Source organism: Lepisma saccharinum, chromosome 2 (genome assembly GCF_977018435.1).
Source record: "Lepisma saccharinum chromosome 2, izLepSacc3.1, whole genome shotgun sequence".
NCBI lineage: Eukaryota > Metazoa > Arthropoda > Insecta > Zygentoma > Lepismatidae > Lepisma > Lepisma saccharinum.
Window position 1 is genome coordinate 161383865 of NC_139230.1, and position 8941 is coordinate 161392805.

Consider the following 8941-nt stretch of genomic DNA (forward strand, 5'->3'; position numbering starts at 1 on the left):
ACTGCAAAATAGCCTTGAACTAACATGAAATTTAGCAAAGAATTCTTCTTTGACTAACTTCACCCAAACACTAAATAAGCTTCAAACTGTGCCTGTTTTCATTGCAAATGTATGGGAAACTTTATAAAACAACCGTAAGTAATAATTAGCAAAGACAGATTGTCAAATACCAGAATTACAGCTACGAAATTTCCCGTTATTTGCATTGCTTACATAACAGCATGGAAATAAATAAAGTATGTATCATCTTTTTAAAATTTTGAATAACTTTTAAACTATAGCTGCGATTTCGATTAAATTTCGGATTCAGTGCTGATTAATTATGGGGGAAACAATTAAATAAAAGCCCCCACTGAAAAATAAAGATTTAAATTACCAAATATTACAAATTTCAATCACCATATAACCGCGCATCTGAATGGACTGGTCACAGCATGGTACCATAACTTAGGAATACACTACAAATTCTCAAATCTTTGTAAACATCGTATCTTTGGGACCTCTCCGATAGCTTAGTGATAACGCTGTCGCCTTGTAATTAAGGGCTTCACGGGGTATAAGGGGTGACCCTACCACGTAGTACGCCCAATTGTCAACCTCATTCTCACGTAGTACACCCTGGACTGCAAATTGCAGACTAACGACGTTATGACGTCTTGGCCTAGCCAGTAAAATCCTTGTAGGACTGTGTGTGTTGTCTTGTGTTTAGTCCTTACGTGTGCTGAGTGCCCCATTTACAGCCTCAACATTTAACTCAAGTAAGAATATTTTAGTCTCACATTACAGTTATGTTAAATTAGTTTATTTTAGTTATGGTAAGGGGCTGGACCCCGTATAATGTGACACGTGCAAAATAGCCTTAGTGCTGACGCACCGTACCCGGTGGAGGCACATAGTGGTTCGGATCCCACTTTAAACTGTAGGTCCAGTCCTAATTAGCCTTACTGTGTATAAAGTGGACTTAAAACACTAAATCAATCAATCTTAGTGCTGACGTACCCAAAATTGCAAATTCAATCATTCAAGGGCTTCACAGTGTTCGATCTCACAGTGGTTCGGATTTCACTCTAAACTGTGAGTTCAGTCCCGATTAGCTTCTCTTTGTATAAATAGACTTAAAATAAACTTTCTAAATCTCAATGCCAGGGAGAGCATAGGGTATTTGATATTACAGCTATATCTGTATAACTTTACAGAATGCTATAAAGTTTCTAAAGTTGTACTACAAGAAACAAGATGCAGACGGCATGTCCTTCTACTTCTTCATAAAAGACGTATAAAGATTTAATGAACTGAAATACTTGATTTCACCACTACTTACGGCAAGTAATCACTTATCGCAACAAACACTTAATGTTCACGTTCCAGTTTTACTCTTTGGCTTAAGCATAGATTCTAATTGCTGCTTACGAACCTTCTTTCCTGCAATAATGTGCTCTTCAACAATGTAAGGGTTACAACGTAGTTAGAATCTTTAATATATACATAATAAGAGAGCGCTTGGTGTAAAGTTTACACTCTGAAAGTGCTCATAAATAGCGGCACCTGTGAACATAACTGAGGTAGTAGCGTTGTTGGAGGCTCATTTGCAGGAAACTGCCTTGTAAACCTCGGGTTACATTGCCTTTCATTTACATAGTAGACGATCGTGATTGTTGCTGGGAAGGCACGTGTTCATCAGAGTCGTGCCTCTTGTTGCTTTAGCTATTCCGAAGCATTTAATGTTCCCAGTTACTTACACATGGCCATTTTTATTCCCAATATTAAAACTATGATCAAGCCATAATAAACATTTTATTTAGTTTGCAAAATTTGAAATAATTATGTTCACGTACATATAACAATGAAAACACCATCACAAATATGTAAACATGACATTCTAGATATTAGATTCTAAGGCCTTAGATATTTCTCAATCCCGAAATGAACTAGAAATTTTAAATTCAATTTTTATATGTGGAAAATTACAAAGCATGCTACTTAGTACTGCGAAGTTTCAAAGAAACATAAAATTCAGACATATTCAATACTGCAATTTGCATTTCCAATTACGGCGCTGCATACATGTGTGTGTGTTGTTGTGTGTGTGTGTGTGTGTGTCTGTGGGGGGGGGGGTGCGCGCGTATGTAAGCATATAAAATAATCCTTTTATAATTTACACGATTTTCAAATTAGTTTTGTGATAGAGTTGAGACTCATGATTCTTTACTGAAGCAACGATCATAATTAGTGAAGTAGGAGAAGCTGACAAGATAACTCATGATAGATCGACCAGATAAACGGACAAATTGAATAGGAAATAAATCATTATTAATATTGTCGAGAGTAAAATTGTGATTACATTGTCTCCTCTCCATTGCGTAAAGGGTTGCATATCACTTTCGTGTAATACATTAACACAATCTCAAAGTAAGTGTGAAATAAGTACATTTAAATTTGATATTTTACAAAGATGTGCACAGTATGCAAAGGTACGTAGGTGTTACGACACTAATGCTAAGCCACACCTGATTCTTCTTGAATGACGTATATCTATTTTGGAAAATGTCGTCAGACTTTTAAAACAGCATGTGGTTATCGACAGAACACATACAGAGAAATTCTATCACTATGATCAATGCTAGTATACCATCACTCGCTGAGCAAGAGTTATTTATTTCTTAGGATATCTTGACATCTTTCTTGGAAATGATATATCACGCTTCACAACACACCATTGTAATTTAAGAAGGGTGTTTACTAACATATTTGCTAACTTATGAATATCAATATAAACGAAAAGTATTCTCCTGAGTTTTGACGATATGTATCAAGAGTCATTGCATTACTTTCATGTTATGATATAAATGTAAAGGAACTGAACTTGAAAAATATACCATTTTTTGTCATTGTAATCGAATCAATAACCTTGAGATTGCTTTGAATTTTCGCAACGACAAAATAGTCCAATTAATGTGCATATTAGAATGAATGAACATTCCAGAAGAAATTTCGTTGGACACAAGTTTGAGAAAGAGGCAAACACGTAAAAGAAAAGTCGTAATTTTAAAATAACTTGAGAGAAATAAAAGTGTTAATGTACACAATCTACATAATAAGTCTGTATTATTCAAATTTAAAATATATACAGAACAAAATTTATTGCAGTATTCACTATTTCAGTACTTCAGAGTCTATAAAAGAAGTTACAGTGATGATGCTTATTTGGGTAAGAGAATGTAAATCATGTTAACAAAAAGTACAAGTCATCATTCATCTTGTTTTCCTTTGTTCCACAATCATTCGAAGATGTTTCAATATAAACGGAACCATTGACTTCAACCTCAAAATTCATTGCCTCTCTTCGGCGGATGTAAGCTGAATAATTCTTCCTTCTTTGTTTTCAGCAAGGCATGAGCATCCGTACAATGGAGAATGTTTATTCTCGATAAGACTTCGTGAGTTTTCCTAACACTATCATTGAAAAGACCGTTTACCAAACCAGGAATTGCTAATGAAATGAAGATGAAAGAATTTGACAAATGACAAGAAAATTTTCAGCCTTTGTTCCAATCTCATGCCTGACCTCTGTATCCTGTACCTTGGGATTTCCAGTAACAGCAAACACGTTTGCTCCATGTAGCAGTGGTCTGCGTCAAAGCATTTACTTATGTATGGAATGCTAAAACCAAGCAATGGTTCAGCAGTTTCTTTTGTTTCAGATGCAAAACTTCTTCTTGTAAAAAAAAAAAATGAATACGTTATTCTTGAAATTACAGTAAATTTTGTTTAAGGAATTTAAATACCCTCTTATTTTTACACAATTATACTTATGTATGAATTAATTTTACATCACCACTAGCGGAGATGCTGAATTTTACTTTTAATTTTTACACATAGTAAGTACATTTGTCGTATATTGTGTGTTAACATGGTTTTCCCATGGCACACAATATATTTCACTTTTAAACAAATTTTGCCTGGCGTTCCAAAAGTATTTGATTAATCTCTTCACTGTTTAGTTGGAACAATGTGTTTGCTGAATTGAATGAAGATATAGTTGAAAGTCTATCCACAAAAGGACGCAGAGGAATCCCGTTATCTTAAAATAACGTGGGAAACAAGAAAAAAAATTCTTTTTTATTGATTTAGTTACTGTACAACGAATTTAGATAACCACGCTGAGGGTGTATATGATAACAATGACGTCAATAAAAGGAAAAATAGCCTTCATGTCCTTGAAGCTGATGAAGAGAGAAAGAACTTCATATCCTTGCTTTTCATTGGTAGTCCATAAATCTCTCTGAATCCAAATGTAAAATAAATATGTATTGTTAATAATATTTACGAATTCTGTGATAAGTTTCGTACATGCAATATAAAAGTGTTTCAAATTATTTATTTAATATTAAATCTACAATACATGTGTGCAATGATCCCAAAGTGTAGAACGCAAATATACACACCGTTTAAAGTGGTTACAATAATGATATACCTATAGTTGCATGGGAAGTTATTGTGTATGAGAGAAAAAGGACGGCATGTTTAAAGATGACGGACGAAAATCAGATTTTTGCTGTACCACGCGCTCTGCACCTTGTCACATAATTTTCCTTGAAACTCTGTGTAGAACATATTTTCGGAATGTAATAGACTAAATTCATAGTAATTTTAGTGCATTTATTGGGTAAAAATGTGGAATATTTTAAAAATATATATAATGCATAGTTTGGAAGGAGGGTGGGGATCAAATCACGAACACTGTAATTACGATTGCTGCGTTAAAGTTAATAATTTGTGATGATTTTTACAGCTATTAGATACATTGGTGTACGGTCTCCTATTTCATTTGAATTAAATCATTCAATGCATTTCAAGATAGTGGGGGAAAAGAGATTGTTTGTCTTGCTAAAGTACAAATTCTACTATGTTATCGTAGATTGAAACAAAACTCTAAGCAAATTTATAGCACCATTTAAGCTATATTTATAAAATAAAAGCTTTTTAATATAGTGAGTATTTTAAGACCTGGACTGGCCGCGATGGCGCAGTGGTAGCGTCGTGACCTTGTAATCAAGGGGTCCAGGGTTCGATACCCGGTAGAGGCATATAGTGGTTCGGATCCCACTTTAAACTGTAGGTCCAGTTCCGATTAGCCTTACTGTGCATAAAGTGGACTTAAAACATTTAAAAAAAATCAACCAGGAGAGCACTGGATCAAATTTGGGGCAAATCACCCCAATTTGCTTCACAATAACTGTAACATTCCCACAATATACTGTAGGTCCAGTCCCGATTAGCCTTTCTGTGCATAAAGTGGACTTAAAACAACAATTCAATCAATCAATAACTGTAACAAAAGCTAGGAGTTTTCTCCGGAAATCTATACAGCATCTAAGAAACGTCGGACGACTGATTCGGAACACATTTATGTGAAATTGGTCAAAGTGCTTCAAGATGGCTGACGAAAAATATTTTATACCATTTCGAGGCGTTCAAAATTCTGTTGGTATTTTCAAACCTCTGTCTAGATCACTTTTGTCAAGATAGAAATTAAACTCTTAGTAGTTTTATGAATCGCTTAAGCTAGAATTTGGCAATATTTTTTTAATAGAACAAGCAGTTTAGATGAGGGGAGCCAAGAAGGCACATTTTCTGACTAGCATAACTGGCGTAAATTTATAACTGAGGGCTGAAATTGTTGAAATCGTTAGATACTTTGATGTATTGTCTATGACGAAGAGAAAACTGATGTAAGTTTCAGTTACAACGGGGCAGTATTTATTTCCACACATAACATAATGTTGATGCAAAATTTGCTGAATACGGTACATAAATCGATACTTTCTGATTTGAGAGTATGGGTTTTCGTGGTGTAGATTACGAAATATCATTTTTAACAGCAAATAGAGAACCTCGATAGAAACAGATCATCAGGTAATTCCCACAACATTAATCTTAATGTATTAAGGCGGATGTCAATGAACTCCATATTACGAAACAAACCGCATCTTGTCTATTTTATTTTAGATCTTGTCAACGCTCTCACACACACCCGTTCGTCCCCATTGTATTGATTAATGGTGCAAATATCTTGTTTTTCTGTGAGTAAATTTTATAGTTGTCATGCATGAGGGTGCACGCATGACTTTTACGCACTTTTCAATATCCCTCAATTAAAATGTGCTACAACAGGCCAATTTGAGAATATTAAAAGAAATTTCAAAACTACTTTAGAAATGTTATCTTATTTTTCTCCTCTATCATTATTAGCTTCATTGTTCATTAACTTTAAACCGCTTTATAACGAAGGTTTCTAAATTTAAAGCTTTCTATTTCTATTTTGTTTCTTCAACGTTACATATATACATCTTCGGTTAATCGCTACGATGAATATGAATGCTGAATTGATGAAATGGTCGATGGGACAAACACAATGATGTATCCATTCTTGTACAGGGTTCGAACGTGGCATTTCGGTCTCCATGGTGCTTTCAATGATACTGAAGATATGAATATTCTGATTTTATGAAAGCAGAATTTTTGCCATGGAGGCTGGCATATTTTAAAATTTGCATTGGTCGACATATTTTTAATAACTCAAACATCCTGCGGGTTATTTAATAGTATCAAATATGTAATATCCTAGTTCCCAGCTATCTATTTGTCGTTATATTTTATAAATATCTCTAGTGAGCACAATCGCGCGAAATGCATTTTACAAGTTTTTTGTATGTTTTGTAAATTTAAATTCCACCACCTTAAAACTCGTCAGCTGATTTCGCTCAAATGAAATAAATACCTTAAGGAAATCGTCATTTTTCGGCCATATTTACATTGTATCCACAGCGTTTCAATTTCACGTAAGACATGTGTCATTATACTTAAAAGGCATTACTTTCAATATTTTGAAATTATTTTAAAAATAAAATCTCGAGAGGTCGCAACCTCTAAATTTTCCCTTAATCTCTCTATGACAAGGCCTTGGTTTTTCGGAGAAACCTCGAAGGGGATTCATAACGATTTATTGCAGTGCATGCTTGAAGTGTGTCAAAAATTAATTAAAATGTAGATCATTATATCAGTGTACGTCTTCATTATCGCAGACAAAACATATGTAACGTTAAAGTTTACTGTTAGATTGCCTAAATAATTAACGTGAACCAGAGAGATCCGCCTCTTCTGTCCTCGAAAGTCTCGTTTGTGTTATGCCCGGAAATAATAATAATAGGGCTAATTATGATAATGCACTGAACACTTGGATTGTCAATGCTATTAAGCACACGGATATGAGTAAATGAGAAGGGTGGTAACGCTCCTTGTGTAAGTATACCTGAGATGCACACCCATAGACTCAGACCACCAGCCAGCACTGTCTGCAGTATAATAGAATTTTCAGGCGAAATTAGAACTTAATGAGGAAACCATCAAAGGGTCCATCCGTGATTTCCTTACATGAAGCTGCTCTTTTCCTTCCTCTGCTTCCTCGCAAACAGGTTTCCTGCCATTAAGATTTACCGTGATGTTTTCGAAATTCTTAAGAAGCCAATCGTTTCCCTTCCTCGTCGAGCGCAAGCATGTTCGATAATTTTAAGTCTCGAGGTGGATTTGATAGAGATAGCTTCCACATAAACATACAAAGTATCCGTACCCGTCGATCATCAGGCTTCATATGGGACCCTTCTCATATGCAGATGAGGGAGCTGATGAACTTTATCGAAGCCATCTTGACTTCGCCAGGGGAAGACTATTTCGTCATTGAAGTTTTATTCTTTTACACATGTTTACGTATTAGTGTTGTCTGTAGAATGCATGACGATCATTTGATTAATAGCTTTGATAACCGCCTTCAGCTCTAAACCTATCATTTATACCCATTTACTAGTACGCATGACAATACATTAGAAAACACTGTATGAATGTACCTTGTTTGAGCCGGCTGAAATAACCCGTATTGGTGCAAACTCTAGAGCTCTAGACCGTCTAATTTAATTGTTGTCTTCTGTATCTTCGCCAGACGCAAGATGAAGTCTTCCAAGATTCTACCACCAATCTGTGGGCTTGATAAAATCAAAATTCTGAGTTGTCGAGACTGAATATTAAATGCACTGAAGGTGGGTAGCTGTACAAAATGCCATCTTCATAACTCGAGTTCTTATGTGCATTACAAATCTAATTATGGTTAAGGTATGGCGACACCAAACCTAAGATCTTGAGCTCGAATCCAAGCTAACGTATTCAAGATTGCATTTATCCTTCCGCCTTTTTCATCCAGGATATTTTTCACTTAGATTCACAGTCATTAGAAAAAGATCAAAATGCATACATTTTTTTTGTAAATTCCTAAGTTGAATATGACACTACATAAACTGAAAATTCGCCAAATTTAGAACGTGTAATACATAGATGCCGGAGTTATTGAAACACTAGAGGCAATATTTATGTTGGAACATACTTTTCAATCCCAAAGAGGGAGGAGAAAATGTCACATATGTAATGTTTTTTCTTTCAATTATAAAGAGAAAAATATCATTGAACAATTATTTTTGACTGTAGAGATGTCAAAATAGGATTTGCTTTGATTTTGTTATTTAGCGGCGCCTTTCGGTTACTCAAATCCTGAATCCCCGGCGTTGTATAGCGTTGTAAAATCACTCCGAGACGTCAAAATAGTATCAAGTGAAACCGTTTTAAACACTTGTGAGCTCTGCAGAATACAGGATTGCACAAAACTATTCTTCTGTCAGAGAAAATTCATTCAAACTTTAATGGATGAAAATATATGTGTATATATTACAAATACATGTACATATGGTTTTAATGAAGCATATTTATTGCTAACCAGCACTTCCATGACGACAACTATAAATATTAGATCACTGGAGATGTATAATGTCAATTTCTTAAGGCAAATATAATTCAGATTTTCCTGTACAACCCAAAAATAGAATTAATCCACCTC